At 31.0% G+C, this 15,829-nt stretch overlaps 1 non-coding gene and 1 pseudogene across 1 annotated transcript; one reads left to right on the top strand and one right to left on the bottom strand.

Annotated features, from left to right (window-relative positions):
* LOC129314134 (probable LRR receptor-like serine/threonine-protein kinase At3g47570) overlaps positions 1-13,961 on the top strand; it is a 36,739-nt pseudogene extending 22,778 nt beyond the window's left edge.
* A 764-nt stretch (positions 13,962-14,725) lies between these two features.
* Positions 14,726-14,807, bottom strand: TRNAS-GCU (transfer RNA serine (anticodon GCU)). The gene has a single exon. It is a non-coding gene; the product is annotated as a tRNA-Ser (tRNA).
* Between the last annotated feature and the right edge of the window lie 1,022 nt (positions 14,808-15,829).

The following is a 15,829-nucleotide window of genomic DNA, read 5'->3' as shown; positions in this document are numbered from 1 at the left end:
CTCTTTTCTTCCTCTACGTAATCTAATAGCTTTTTTCAAAGATCAAACCAAGATTTCTTTGGGCAAAATCATGGTGAAGAAGACCACAATCTTAGAATATCATCTTGTTCATCACTTGAAGATGCAAGGCTAGATTCTTGAAAGAGCTACTATGTGGAGAAGGAAACCTTGAGTTTGTATTATTTTCTTGTTGGATTTGAATTTCTTCTCTCTACTTTTCTCTTTCTAGAATTACAAATTTATATGACTCTTTGATCTTGTAATTTCAAGTGATGGTACATGTGATTGAAAAGTGATTATTGCAACTTGAGTTTTGTTATGTCTAGCGCATTTTTCAGCCTCTTTGAGTTGTGTCATAATCTTGATATAGCTTAATAAGTTTAACATATTTTCTTGCTTCTCATAATCTCCCCAACTTGAATGTATGTGAATATTTTCATATATCATAATCTTGAGCATGTTGATTCCATTAATGTGTGCTTGATCTAATTGACTCATGTTTATAACACTTTGATTAGGCTTAATGCTAGCTTTGCTTTGGCTCACTTTAAGACTATAATCTTAGATTGGGGTTGATTAAAGTATTAACTAAGTCTTGAGTAATACAACTAAGTCACTAAAATCAAAGAAAAGAGAAAAGAAACCAAACTAGCTAGGTTGTAATCAAATAAGGATAGGTGACCAATTCTATATCTTACTTCAAATAGATTTTCACACACCTACTTCATTAACCTTAAAATCAGGTTTATTAGCTCATTTAGTTTTAAACTCAAATATGTTCAAATCATCTTTTAACTTGTAACACACTTCACTTTTTGCTTGTCCTACTAAGTCTCCTCATAGAGATCGATCTAGGTTCACACTATCACAACACTAGTGTAACTTGGTATTATTTTGTTAGGATAGCGACAACCTTAGTCAGATGAGAAAAAAGCTCTCTTTTGCAAAAAGAGAGATCAACAGGATTCCAACTCAAAGAAGCATGAAGATGATAGAAGGTGACAAAATGATTGGCATAAAAGATGTTGCAATAGAAGCTCACATCAAGGGAGAGCTTGTAAAGATTGAGACAAGCCTGACAAAAAGAAAAGTCATCAAAAGAAAGGTTAGTGTTATAATTGCAAAAAGGTTGACACTACTATTGAATACACCAAAATTAATAAAAACTAGATTTTATGGTAAAACGTAACTTAGTTCGTCTCCCTAAAAGTTAATGGATTAACTACTTAAATTAGGATTGTGAAAAACTAAATAATGGGGAGATTTTTTTATGATGAAATTAATTTTAAAAAAGAAAAAATTAAAATTAAATACTTGAAATAAATTCAACTGAGAAAATTACGAAGCACAAATAGTAATCAATCACAATCCAATCACCTAAATTTAATCTTCGTATCCACAAAATAAATTAATTTTATTTAACTTTATTAATCGAGTTTTATTATATGTTTCTCAAATTATAATTCAAGAATTAAATAAAAAATTAAATTATAAATTAATTAAAATCTTTCTTAATCCACATTTTAACAACTATTTCTATATTAACCACACCAAACAAAGTATAACTAGTTATCTAAGCTAGGCTAAATTGCTTTTATATTGCTATATCAATTGACTATATCAAATAAAATTTCAGATAAAATTTATAACTCAAAAATTATGCAATAAAACTATTTTAACTAACAAATACAATTAAAATATAAAATTTAGAGGAAGATAGAAGAAAAAAAATTAAAATAAAATTAAAATAAAATCTTTCATGAATATCAAAGGCTCTAATTAAAGTTTATAATTATAATTTGTGATTAATCATATTAAAAAAATTAGGTCTTCATAAAATTAAAAATTAAGCAACACCGTATCAGAAAATGATAAGCCTTCGCTCAATAAAATTGCAGGAAAGAAGAAGATGAAGGGCGATCGCCTCTGTCATTTCTTTTTTCTCCTACGCTCGCGCCACCAACCTGTTTCTTTTCTCCAAAAAGAAAGTCGTCCCCTGCGTACTCCGTTGCTTGCTTTATATGTAAACAATTGTGCGTCTCTCATGGGTAATGTGCTGAGTCTTTTTTTTTTTTTTTCCCAAATAAAACCTAATAATTTATTAAAAATAAAACTATTCTAAATAATCTTAATTAAAAACTACACTAAAAAGACTCAAAATAAATATAAACAAAATTTTAAAGATTTTATTCTTCATTTTATCTTCAAGTATGCTCATATTCTTCTTATTTAAAATAATCTTTATTAATATCTAAATATAGATGCTTATGTGACAATATCCAAATTTTAGATGCTTATGTGACAACATTCAAATTTTTAATATGCAAGATTTATCTAGACACTTCTTGCAGAGGAAGCAATACAAGGTGGTGAAAATTTTAAAAAAATTGTGAAGGCCCTGGACCTGGAGGAAAGATTGGCACCACCTCATTCTGCTATATGTGTGGCGCGCGCGCCGAGCAAGCGTAAGAAAGAAAGAAGCAAAGTGAATTTATTGTGAGGTGTGTGAGAAGAAAGAGAAAAGGTGAGGTGACTTGAATAGGGTTTGTGAGTGCCAAGAAGGGAGTATCACGGCTGTGTAAAAGTCTCGTAGTCTCGTTCGTTTCGGTCTGGTTTATGAAAATTAATCCTGTTCAGTCCTATAAAATGCTGGTCCTATAGGACTAAAAAGATCAAAAAGACAAGACTGATTTTTCGGGTAAGATCAGACTAGAGACCAAGCATCTGGACTAAGTGATCCGGTTTGATCCTATATAATTATTTTAATATAATTAAAATTAATTTATAAATTATTAATTAATAAGCCTTGGAAAAAAAGTCTTAATCCTGCCTTACACTTTGCACTTGATCGAAAAAAAAATCTCAACACTATTACTCAACAGCACTTAGCATCTCAGCCACTCACTCAACTTTGCTCTCATTCTCAATTTCTTCAGTGCGCCAAAGCCCTAGCCCCTGCCTTGCACTTTGCACTCTGATCTTGATCTGTTCGAATTTTGAAGGAACATGTCTGTGGGCTAATTTTTATTACTTTTGTTCTTTCTGATTTTTTTCCTCTGGTCTATTTTCGATCTTTCCTCTGATTTTTTATTGAAGTTATGTATTTAAATCATTTGGAGTTTGGACTGTAACTAAAATATTATTTTCTTGGTTTTAGAAATTATTATGGATTTATTATGATTATAAGTGTTTTTATTATTTTAATTGAGTTTGTTAAGTTGAAATAGATTATTGGTCATCATAGAGAAAAAAAAAAAAAAAAAAAGGCCAAGTGAGTATTGAACTAATAGGACCAGTCTCCCAGTCCTATAGACCAAGTCCAGTCTTATTAATCTCCAGGTTTTCACAAGACCAGACCGGACTACGGGTTATCTAAGCCAGTTCTTTTCATGAAAAGGACCAGACTCCGGGTTAGGCTAAAGTCCAGTACCGTCCAGTCTTTTATGCAGCCCTAGGGAGTATGGTGAGAAAGACAGTAAGAGAAAATTGTAAGAGAAGTTACAAGTATTTTTTGTATATTGTAATTTGAGTAAATAATAAAAGTATATTTTCAGTTAAGTCCCCCTCTTCCTCCATCCTCAAATTCCAACAGATCTTTGCCTCAGGTGGGGAATTTGATCAGAGTTTCTACCTTAGGCTTCCCTGACAACCATTTAGTTGGTGCTCACTCAGCAATTGTCCAAGCCCAGAAAATCTATTTTTGGCACGAAATATGCTTTCAAGTCTCATTCCAAAAGCTCTTCGAAGCATCAAAGGCCTGGAAATTCTAGACCGTTCCTTCAACCAACTCTATGGATCCATTGCAAATGAACTTAAAAATTTAAATGCCCTTCGGTTATTGAACCTTTCTTATAATGACTTTGAAGGAGACATTCCCAGCGATGGAGTTCTCACAAATCTCTCTTCTTTCCATTTTGAAGGAAACAAGTTGTGTTTGCTTTCCTCATGTAAGACTTGAGGCCATAGAAGAAAGTTCGTATTTTACATCACCTTAGCTATTGTGGTGATATTACTATGTTTCACGATTGGCTTGCTGTTGTGTGTAAGGAGGAGAAAAAAACAGAGGCAGCAGCATCATTTGAAATGGCAGAGCCATATCATCCAATGGTTTCTTATCATGAGCTTCATAAAGCCACCGGGGACTTCAGCCAAGAAATTTACTTGGAACTGGAAGCTTTGGTCGGGTGTGTAAAGGCTATCTTGGTGAAGTGAATATCAACACTGTTGCGGTAAAAGTAGTATATACTTTAAGGGCAAGATCCTTGAAGAGTTTCTTTGCTTAATGTGAGGCTTTGAAGAATGTAAGGCATTGAAATCTAGTTAAGCTAATTACATCATATCCTAGTATATATTTCAAGAACAATGAATTTCTGGCTTTGGTTTGTGAGTTCATGCCTAATGAAAACTTGCAATTCTGGATCAAGGGAAAGATAAAGCATGCACATGGGAATGGGTTGAATCTTTTGGAGAGACTGAACATTGCCATTGATGTTGCTTGCGCATTGGTTTATCTGCACAATGACACTGAAACTGCTATTGTGCATTGTGATTTGAAGCCAAGCAATATTCTTCAGTGTGAAGATATGACTGCAAAGGTGGGTGATTTTCGATTGGCTAGACTGTTGATTGGAAGACCAACTAATCAAGTCTCAATAAGCTCCACTCATGTCCTCAAAGGTTCAATCGGCTACATACCTCGAGGTATAGCAACTTGATGTTTTTATCTGGGTATCTTTAATAAAATCAAACAAATTAAATGCATTTGATCTTTACTTGCCCCTCTTCATGAGCCTCATCAATGTAGTTGTTGCTCTTACGTTTCACTAACATAAATGCAGAGTATGGATGGGGAGAAAGGACATCAGTAGCAGGAGATACATACAGTTTTGGGATTGTATTGCTAGAGCTCTTTTCTGGGAGGAACCCAACAGATGATGGCTTCACAGGTGGCCTGAGCTTAACAACATGGGTTCAATCAGCAATCCCAGACAAGATTGTGCGAGTCATGGACCCTCAGCTTCTATCACACACTTTTGACAATGACCTTGCTCATAAAGGTCCAAAGCTGCAACTGATTGATTGTGTGACTACAATTCTGAGAGTTGGTTTATCCTGCACTGCAGATTATCCAGATGGACGCCTTAACGTGAAGGATGTTGTTGCAAAATTGAAAAATGTCAGAGACATTCTTTCGAAACTCAACGAGAACATTTGCTCCAAGCATTAGTTTCATTGTTGTTGGAAGTAGTAAATTTAAATATAATGTCTTTAAGGATTGCAAGAGTCTCGTAGTTATACAAAGTTTATGAATCTCAACGTGCTTAGAAATATGTGATGTATGGTTGTTAGTAACTTCAATAAAATATATAGGAGGATGTTTAAGGGTAATGAAAATTAGCATAAAGTGACCAAGTGTTTTGTGTTTTGTGAGAGTGGAGTTATAGTAAGAGTGAAATTACAGTTATGGAAGTAATATTCGTGTTTTCCAAGCTAGCAGTTGAATATGCGTTTCTATTAAATGATTACTTGCCTCCTTGGTTTCTATTTATTCTCTGAACCCAAAAGGAGAAATGCCCTAATCATTAAGTTATATGAAAATGAATCAAAAAGTTGCTTAAAATATCATGAATTTAGCAAAGAAATTGTGTCTGTGATTTGTGAATGTATATTACATGGGACATTCCACCATTAAAGTATCATTTGAGTTAAGTGGTTTAGTGTCTTTTTCTATATTAAAAAAAAAAAACAGTTCTTATTACCCAAAGAAAAAGGAAAAAGATTTGTTTATTGTTCTAGTAGAAAGAGAAGCTCAGGCTCATCAGTATCGATGTGCATCATTGAGTCTAGTAAGAGACACTTTCATCTTTGACTTATTTAGCACGTCAGTGGAGATTTTCAATTGAAAACCTCTGCTGTGCACTCCAATGCATGATATTAAAATCCAATCTGGGTGCTTAGTCGGTCAAGAGCTTAGGACGGGGCCGATTGGGTTGCTCTGCCGATTCTCTGGATGAAGGCCTTATGATGAAAGATATGCTGTTCTGAAGTTAAAAACTGTTAGATATAATCTTTCCCAACTCAATCAGAAAAGAGCTATTCAGAAATTACTAGTTTCATTGAGAGTGAAGTATTGCTAGCTAATGAACCACATAGCTGGATATGCATTTCTATTACATGAATTGATGCTTCCTTTGTTTCTATTTATTCTGTAAAACCACAAGCAAAGCAGTTGAAAAACACAACTGGCATTGGAAACTACTAAAAGCATATATGTAGTTTTGTTGTTCATATTATTTTTGAATAAAATATAATATCAATACATGTCATAATGAAGATCTGCATAAGAATACAATCTTAAACGCCACTTGTCCCGGTGCAGCTAAAGAATTTCGACCCTTGCACCCTGAGATTTTGTTTGAAATGAGAGAAAAAAAAAACAGGGAAATTGAAAAAATTAGGAGAGAAAACTATATTTAAAAAAACATCTTCATCTTTGTTCATCCTTAATTTCCCCTTGGAAAGGGAGAGAAAAAAAATTTAATGATAAGGAGAGAAAATATTTTTTTCTACTTTTCTTCCCTTCCTGTTTTATTCCAATTCCAAACGGAGGGTTAGAGTTATCACATTCTTGTCATATTATTCAATATGATAGAATTAAATCATATAATTAAATCTTACATAATATGTTATCCAAGTAATGATATTATAAAAAACAATATAATATAAATATCACGTAGCATTTCACTTGTGATGACGAATGTGAGACTTATTATAATGCTATTACAAAATATTATATTGAGTCTGTTTTATAATTTGACCATGGTTTATATCATATGTTATATCAATGATGAAGCGCAATAATAGGTTCTTTGCTCCTTAAAATGAAATTTAAAAAATAAAAATATTTTTTAAATAAATTTGTTCAAACGGTTGAATTTTAAAAATAAAAAATCAAGGTGTTATAAAATAATGATGATGATGATGATGTAAATAAAATAAACTATAGAGCAATACTTTTTCTCGACCTATTAAAAAACAACCATTAAATGGAATGATAAATGAACTTGACTGATAATGCAATGTGAAATGGAAAAATCTGTCGAAAGGAAAATCCACTAGAAGAGATACATGCGCGTTGCTCTACACTACTGCGCAGACTTTCACAAATTGCTCAGTCAATGGATTTTGTCGCTTAAATTTAGAAGAGCCACGTCTAACCTCAGAAAAGTGGGCATTGAATTCACTATGTTTCGTTTGGTATCTGAAAATATTTTTAATAAAAATAAAAATAAAAATAAATATGAAAATGAAAATGAAGGTGAAAGTAAAATGAAGGTGAAAGTAAGTTTTAAAAATATGTTTGGTATGTACATGAAATTATAATTTATTTTTTATTTTATATATATATATATTTATATAATCAATATACTAAAATACCCTGTTAATTTTTTTAATTATGATATACTTTTTATTTAATATATGCATTTATATAATCAATTTACTAAAATACCTCTATCTATTTTTTAAATTATGATATATTTTTTATTTAATATATACATTTATATAATTAATTTACTAAAATATCCCTATCTATTTTTTTATTATGATAACTTTTTTATTTAATATGTGCATCTATATAATTAATTTACTAAAATACCCCTGTAATTTTTTTAATTATGATATATTTTTTATTTAATATATGCACTTATATAATTAATTTACTAAAATATCCCTATCTATTTTTTTAAATTATGATATACTTTTTTATTTAATATATGCATCTATATAATTAATTTACTAAAATACCCTGTCAATTTTTTTAATTATAATATATTTTTTAATTTAATATATACATTTATATAATTAATTTATTAAAAAACTTTCAATTTATTTCAATGATTGATGCAAATCTATCAAATAATTTCATAATTGAGGTTATTTTTGTTAGAAAAAATTTGCTTCAATGAAACCCATTCATTTTCATGGACTTTATAATGAAACCCAATTCAATCTATTTTGATGGATTTCATTTCAACGTGAAAATTCATTTCATGCATACCAAAAAAAAAAGTGTGAATTACAATTTCATTTTCATTTCTAAGTCTCCATTTCCGACGTGCCAAATGGGGCATAAGAGTTTTGGCCCCACAAAAAAAAAAGAATTTACTAAGAGTTACTGTATTATTTTCAACTTGTTATATTATTCATATTAATTTTGGATGTGTAACATTTTTTCATATAATTATATAACTGACTTATATTTGAATATTGTTATGTATAGTTGAAAGTAGTTTTTTTTCAAAAACATTTGTTGTATTCATATAGACTCAAGCTGGAGACTTCATACTTAAACAATTAAAACCTATTATACTAGGATCACCGTGACGAGCCAAATTTTATTGTAAGTTTTTATTTAGAAATAAATTGTTCATGTTTGATTTACATCCTAAGATTTTTCTCCAACGGTTGGAATAGCTTGCCAAGTCAATATTGGGCAGCGGCATAACTTTAAGTGACCATTTCGCCAGGTGCTAATGTCGGCACCTTCATCTTGACGTGTTCACCACATCGATGGAGATTTTTCTTGTTCATGAAGCCAGATGAGATAATTAAACGAAAAAGACAGAGATTAAACTACTTGAATAGTGTACTTGGATATATGTCATCTCTTCCAATAGCCACCTTCAAAACCACATATATTCACAAAATATTTCATGCCAAGTTCATCGTTAAATTTAAGAAGAATAACAGTTAGGTCTCAAAAAAATAAATTAATAATAGCTAAGTCCTGATAGAATTCTCTACAAAATAAATTATAAAGATTAATTTAAATAATTACAAACAAAAATTTCTATTACAATCTAAAATTTACATTTAATATTTAAATACTTATTTAAAATTACAACTTTTGAATTTATAATAATTTTGATTGATATTTTTAACTTATTTTTTAAAAAAATTATCAAAGATTTAACTGGTGTTAAGTCAATATTTTGTGACTTTGTACAAAATTTTGGACGGGATAGACTGATTTGAATTTTTTTTTGAAAAAATTCCTTTTTGAGCTTGAAACGACATCATTTTGAGTAGAAAAAATAGCTATATGTCATTTTTGATCTAGTATATAATTTATACATAAATGTTCCATTTATTTGTAAATTAAAGTCCTTTTATTTAATATTATTCTTTTCTAGGTTATAGATGAATATTTTTGTTAAATTATACTATTTTAATCACACATGGGTTGACCCAATTTAACCAAGCATTGATTCTTGAAACAGGGCAGTGCCTCAAACTTCAACATATCTTTGCTATAATGTCACCCACCCCCCCACCCCTAAGGGGCACTGCCTTTTGCGCAACAGCACGTAGCAGATGCAGAAGTTTTTCTTTGGGAGATTTTTTAACTTCCATAAAGCTACACTAGTTTTTGCCTAATCGATTAATTAAGCAAAACAAAGACAAACCTAGTTCCCCTATACATTCCAATGCTGGAAACTAACATTTCATGGATGAGAGGATTTAGTTTAAGATGAAAATGACAGATTATTCAGTATTTGAATAGCATACGTACTTGGATATTTATAAGGTTAAGCACTTGAAGGATGCCACCTAACTCCACTAACAACGCAGTTTCCAGCAACGATGTAGTTTCCTCATAAATCCCTCAATACAATTTACCCTGGAGAGTGTAGATCACAAATATCAGCATGTTATTTGTTCAAGATCGTTAACTAACCCATCTACATCATCATGAGGTTGTCAGTAGGGAGAATTTCACTTGAGCTCTTTTCTGGGAAGATCCCGTAACAGATGATTGCTTCACGGGTGGCCTAAGCTTAGCAAGATGAGTTCAACCAGCATTCTCGAGACAAACCTAGCCCATCACACATTTGCAGGTTCTCTGGATGGAATATGCTGTTGTGAAATTAATACTGTCAGAGATAATACTTCCCAACTCAATCAGAAAAAGAGGTATCCAGAGAATTATTAGTTTTATTAAGTTCAATTTTGTTGAGAGTGAAGTATTGCTCGCTAATGAAGCACACAGATGAATATGCATTTCTATTACATGATTATTACATGCTTCCTTTGTTTCTGTTTCTTCTGTAAACCCACAAGCAAATTAAAGCAGTTGGGGAAAAAACCATCTGACATTGGAAACTACTAAAAGCATATATGCAGTTTTGTAGTTCATACGTATTTTTGAATAAAATATAATATAAATACATCCCATGATGAAGATCTGCAAAAGAATAAAATCTTAAACGCTACTTGTCCCATTGCAGTTAAAAAATTTGGACCCTTGTACCTTGAAGTTTTGTTTGAAATTGGAAGAAAACAGGTAAAGAGAGGAAATTAGAAGAGAAAGCTAGATTAAAAAAAAAAACATTTTTCACCCTTGTGTTTTTGCTAATTTCCCCTTAGAAAGGAGAAAAACTTTTTTTTTGGGGGGGGGGGGACTTAATGATAAGTAGGGAAAATGTCTTTTTATTTTCTAGTTTTATTCCCTTCCTTTTTCTTTCCAATTCCAAACGGAGGGTTAAAGTTATCACATTCTATCATATTATTCAATATGATAGAATTAAATCATATAATTAAATCTTGCATAATATTTTATCCAAGTAATGATATTATAAAAAACAATATAATATAAATATCGCATAGCATTTCAATTGTGATGATGAATGTGAGACTTATTAAATGCTATTACAAAATATTTTATTCAGTCTGTTTCATAATTTGATCATGGTTTATATCATATGTTATATCAATGATGAAGTGCATTAATAGGTTCTTTTTTCCTCAAAATGAAATATAAAAAAAAAAAAGATAACAAATATTTCTTAAATAAAAAATCAAGGCATTATGAAATGATGATGATGATGATGATGGAAATACAGTAAACTATAGAGCAATAACCTTTCCCGACCTAACAAAAAACAACCATTAAATGGAATGGTAAATGAACCTGTCTGATAACGCAATGCGAAATGGAAAAATCTGTCAAACGGGAAAATCCACTTGGAGAGATACATCAATGTTGCTCTCCAGTGCCGCGCCGACTTTTCAAATTGCTCAGTCAATGAATTTTATCACTTAGGGTGTGTTTGGATTTTAATTAGAAAAAATTGATTAAGAAAAAAATTGATTATTAGAATGTGATAGTGTTTGGATAAATTTTCAAAAATTGATTATGATATTGATTTTTCAAAATGGAACAAATTTTAGCTTATTCCAAATGGAGTTTTGGAAACCAAATGGAGTTTGGGAAAATTGGGGTGTTTGGATAAAAATTTCAAAACCATGATTTTGAACCCAAAATTGATTCTAAATGGGTATCCAAACAGGCCCTTAAATTTAGACGACCCACAGGGAGGTATTACTTTCAACTTGATCCTGTTATTTATGTTAGTTTTTGACATCCAACTTTTTTATTTAATTATATAAGTAAATTAGATTTAAGCATTGTTGAGTTTAATTATAAATAATTCTTTCAAAAATATTTTCTACATCTACACAAACTCGAATTCAAGATTTTATACTCAAGCAGTCATAGCCCATTCTATTAGGATTAACACCTATTGGCAACGATTCAAATGTTATTGTAAATATTTATTTAAAATAGATTGTTCATATTTGATTTCAGTGATAAATGTACAACATATCCTAAAGATTTTTCTCCAACAGTTGGAGTAGCTTGCCAAGTCAATATTGTGCAGCGACATAACTTTTAAGGGACCATTTTGCCTAGTACTAATGTCGTCGAATGATTTGTTCGCCACATAGATTTTTTCTGAGAGGTAGGTTTTTAGGCCAATTTGAATGGGTTCAAAAATCTTAAATCCTAACTTGTAAGTTTGAAATATTTTTTTTGTTCCAAGCTTATTTGAACCGCTTGAAAGCTTCGTCCAAATACCTGACTTCTTTTTTTATTATTAATAAAATAATATTAAAATAAGATTAAAATTGAAAATATTAATTTTTATTTATAAAACTAAAATTAAATTAAAAATAAAATAAAAGAATATTAGGAAAATTAATCATTTGATCCTTATAGTTGTGATTTAGTTATAACTCAACTCCTGAATTTTGACTCATTATAACTAAGTCCCTAAAGTTTTGACTCAGTTGTAAATTAATTCCTGAACTTTGCCTCTTACAATTAGTCCCTAAAGTTTCAACTTCTTCAATATTGATCTCTATATTTTAAAAAATAAAATTATAAAGATTAAAAATATTTTAAAATTTATTACTAATATTTTAAATTATTAAACCCTTTTAATCTTTATAAATATTAAAATTTAAAATATTTTTAATTTTTATAATTTTATTTTTTAAAAAATATAGGAACTAATATTTAAAAGGTTAAAACTTCAAGAACTAATTTTATACCTTAGGCTTGGTGTTGTATGTGAGAAGCAGAAAAACAAAGGCAATAACACCACTTGAAATGGTAAAGCCATATCATCCAATGGTCTCTTATGATGAGCTTCGATGAGCAACTGGAAACTTCAGCCAAGAAAATTTACTAGGAATTGGAAGCTTTGGTTCAGTCTATAGAGGCTATCTTAGTGAAGAGAATGTTGTTGCTGTAACAGTCCTAGATACTTCAAGATCAAGCTCCTTGAAGAGTTTCTTCGCAGAATGTGAGGCTTTAAGGAATGTGAGGCATCGAAATCTGGTTAAGCTAATCACATCATGTTCTAGTATAGACTTTAAGAATAAGGAATTTCTGGCTTTGATTTATGAGTTCATGTCTAATGGCAACTTGGAAGATTGGATCAAGGGAAAGATGAAGCACGCAAATGGGAATGGGTTGAATCTTTTGGAGAGACTGAACATCGCTATTGATGTTGCTTGTGCAATGGAATATATGCACAATGACAGTGAAACTCCTATTGTATATCGTGATTTGAAGCCTAGCAATATTCTTTTGGGTGAAGATATGACTGCAAAGGTGGGAGATTTCCGATTGGCTAGGCTTATGATTGAAAGACCAACTAATCAAGTCTCAATAAGCTCCACTCATGTCCTAAGAGGTTCAATCGGCTACATTCCTCCAGGTATAGCAACTTCCTATTTTTATCTGGGTGTCTTGAATCAAATCCTTAATGCATGCAAATTTGTTGGATCTCTATTTTCCCCCTCTTCACAAATCTCATATATACATTGTAGAGCTTTTTCTAGGGAGGCCAATACATATTCTAGAATTTATTCTGGTGATCACTACAATTTTGGTTTTTAATTGATTCTCATTCCATATAGTTTAAACTTAAATTTAATTGAGATGGTCAACTATGTATCTGAACACTTTCATTATGCATAATTGAAGTCAGATCACTTGACATCATATCGCAGTGTAGATTTTACTTCATCATCTACCTTGTCTAACTTATTTGACATGAATCATGCATATTCAAAGCAGCAATTGGTATATAGCTAGTAAGCGAACTCCACCAAATTTAATAGCACACTGATGGAAGTTTAACAAAAATCGAACTAAAAGTTAAGGGAAACTTTAGAGACTAATGAAGTAATCATTTAGCATTTTGTAATTGCTTGTCTCATGCTTTACTGACATAAATGCAGAGTATGGTTGGGGAGAAAAACCATCAATAGCAGGAGATGCATACAGTTTTGGAATTATGCTGCTAGAGCTCTTTTCTGGGAAGAGCCCAACAGATGATAGCTTCACAGGTGGCTTGAGCTTAACAAGTTGGGTGAAATCATCATTCCCAGACAAGACTTTGCAAGTCATAGACCCTCAGCTTCTATCACACATTTTTCACAATGGCCTTGCTGGTGAAGGTCCCATTCTACAACTTGATAGTGTGATTGGAATCCTGGGAGTTGGGTTATCCTGCACTACCGATTCTCCAGATGGACGCCTTAAGATGAAAGATGCTGTCACGAAATTAAAAATTGTTAGAGATAATCTTTCCAAACTCGATCAATAGCCCTTCTGAGCAATTGCTTTTAGTTAGCTGAATTGTACTGACAGTGAAAAAATGATCATTGTTGAAGCAAGCAGTTGAATATGCATTTCTTTTTGTTTTTTAGAAGCTAGCAGTTTAATAAGCATCTTGTAAACTACTGAAACTGAAAGCATCCTGTTTTTATATCTCTAAACATAAGCAAAGGAACAACATATAAAACTTAAAAATTACATGAAACATTAATAGAAATCTGACAGTCAGATTGGTAGGAGTTCGACTAACAAATCACGAATAAAAGAAAATACAGTTTTCAATCAGGTGGAAAACTAAAGAGACTCATTTTTTGTAAATCATACGAAACAAGACATTTAATTTTGAACAGATTTTTCGATCTTGATGCGAAATCAAAGAGTGATCACATCGATATCTTCATTAGATTGTTTTATTAAAAATTAACAGAATAGGTCATGTTCCAATGTTCTTCATATTGCCACAATAGAAAGATAAATAAACCTGAAGGTGTTCAGCGATTGAAGCAAGCAATTGTCGTGGCCCTGCTTCGTGGTCTGGTTAAATGTGTTCAGCCGGAGGACGGAAACAAGAATTCGTTTTTAATTTTTAAGAAAAATTAGAAGTTGTATGAGGTTTAAATTTTAATTTTAGCAATACAGAATGGTAATTACTGTAATTGAGAAAAATTAGAGAGAGATTTTTAGAATTTGATCTCTTTGAAAGGAGAATAGCGGGGATGAAACAAAAAATAAAAAAATAAAAAATGACTACACCGTCGCCTGAGAGATTCGAACTCTCGCGGGCAGAACCCATGTACTTAGCAGGCACACGCCTTAACCACTCGGCCAAAGCGACGATGGTTGATCATTCACTTTACAAATTATAGTAATTAAAAAATTTTATAATCCAGACAACTACCAACTAGTTTTTTGCCCCCTTTTATAATAAATTAATGATGAAAAATGTTTTGGACAAAGAAAATGATGAGTAAATAAAACATAGATTGAATGTTGTTGATTAAAACTGTTGAAGGGGCAAACCATCATGCATCATTATTTTTGGCGTTCGTTATTTGTCTTCCACAAACTACACAATCGCATGGCTTTCTTTAAAAGTAACAAAAAAGTGTGAGATTCATTATTGATTCCTCTCTAAATCCGATAAATAATTACTGTTTGGGATGAGAACTTGATAAACTATATAAATCGATAGAATAAGTGATGCAGCCATTAATTTGTCTTCGTGTGGCCTAGCAAATCAAAGGAACTTTCGTTATCTCAAAGACCAGTTAAAATGTTGCAATTAATTAGTTACACTAATTTGGTCACCAATTAGGTCAATCGTTGATGGGCTTCAAATATAATTCACCAAATCACATAACATTGTAATGTCATAAACGGGTTCCTCTACGCAAGTTAATCACCAATTTGGCAATTTGCACATTCGTTTGGACTTTCTCTTTGGAAATATCCTACTCCCCTGGTCCCAAATTATGAAATACAAATTGGACGAAATCTTGTATACAAATAAATATTATTAAATACACTTGATGAATTTATTTTTTTGAAATAAAAATATAAATTTTTAAAAACATCCTTCATAAAATGAAAATTAAATAAAAAGAAAAAGAATAATATTAAGATAAGTCTATTTAATAAAACATTAAATCTTTTTAAAATATTTTCTATTTCAAGACGCCTTATCTCTCCCAAAAATGTCTCATAATTTAATATAGAGAGAGTATTTAATACCTGACCCTGCACTCTCAACACTTGTCTTTATCAATATAATATACTCCCCTTGTCCTAATTAAAAAGTAGAGAATAATTTTTGTTTATTTATAAGTTATTTCATTAATTTTTTTAATTGTAAGTTTT

The sequence above is a fragment of the Prosopis cineraria genome, unplaced genomic scaffold (genome assembly GCF_029017545.1).
Source record: "Prosopis cineraria cultivar Desert tree isolate PC_DT_omini unplaced genomic scaffold, ASM2901754v1 PC6, whole genome shotgun sequence".
In the NCBI taxonomy this organism is placed as follows: domain Eukaryota; kingdom Viridiplantae; phylum Streptophyta; class Magnoliopsida; order Fabales; family Fabaceae; genus Prosopis; species Prosopis cineraria.
This window is presented reverse-complemented; position numbering and strand designations above follow the sequence as displayed.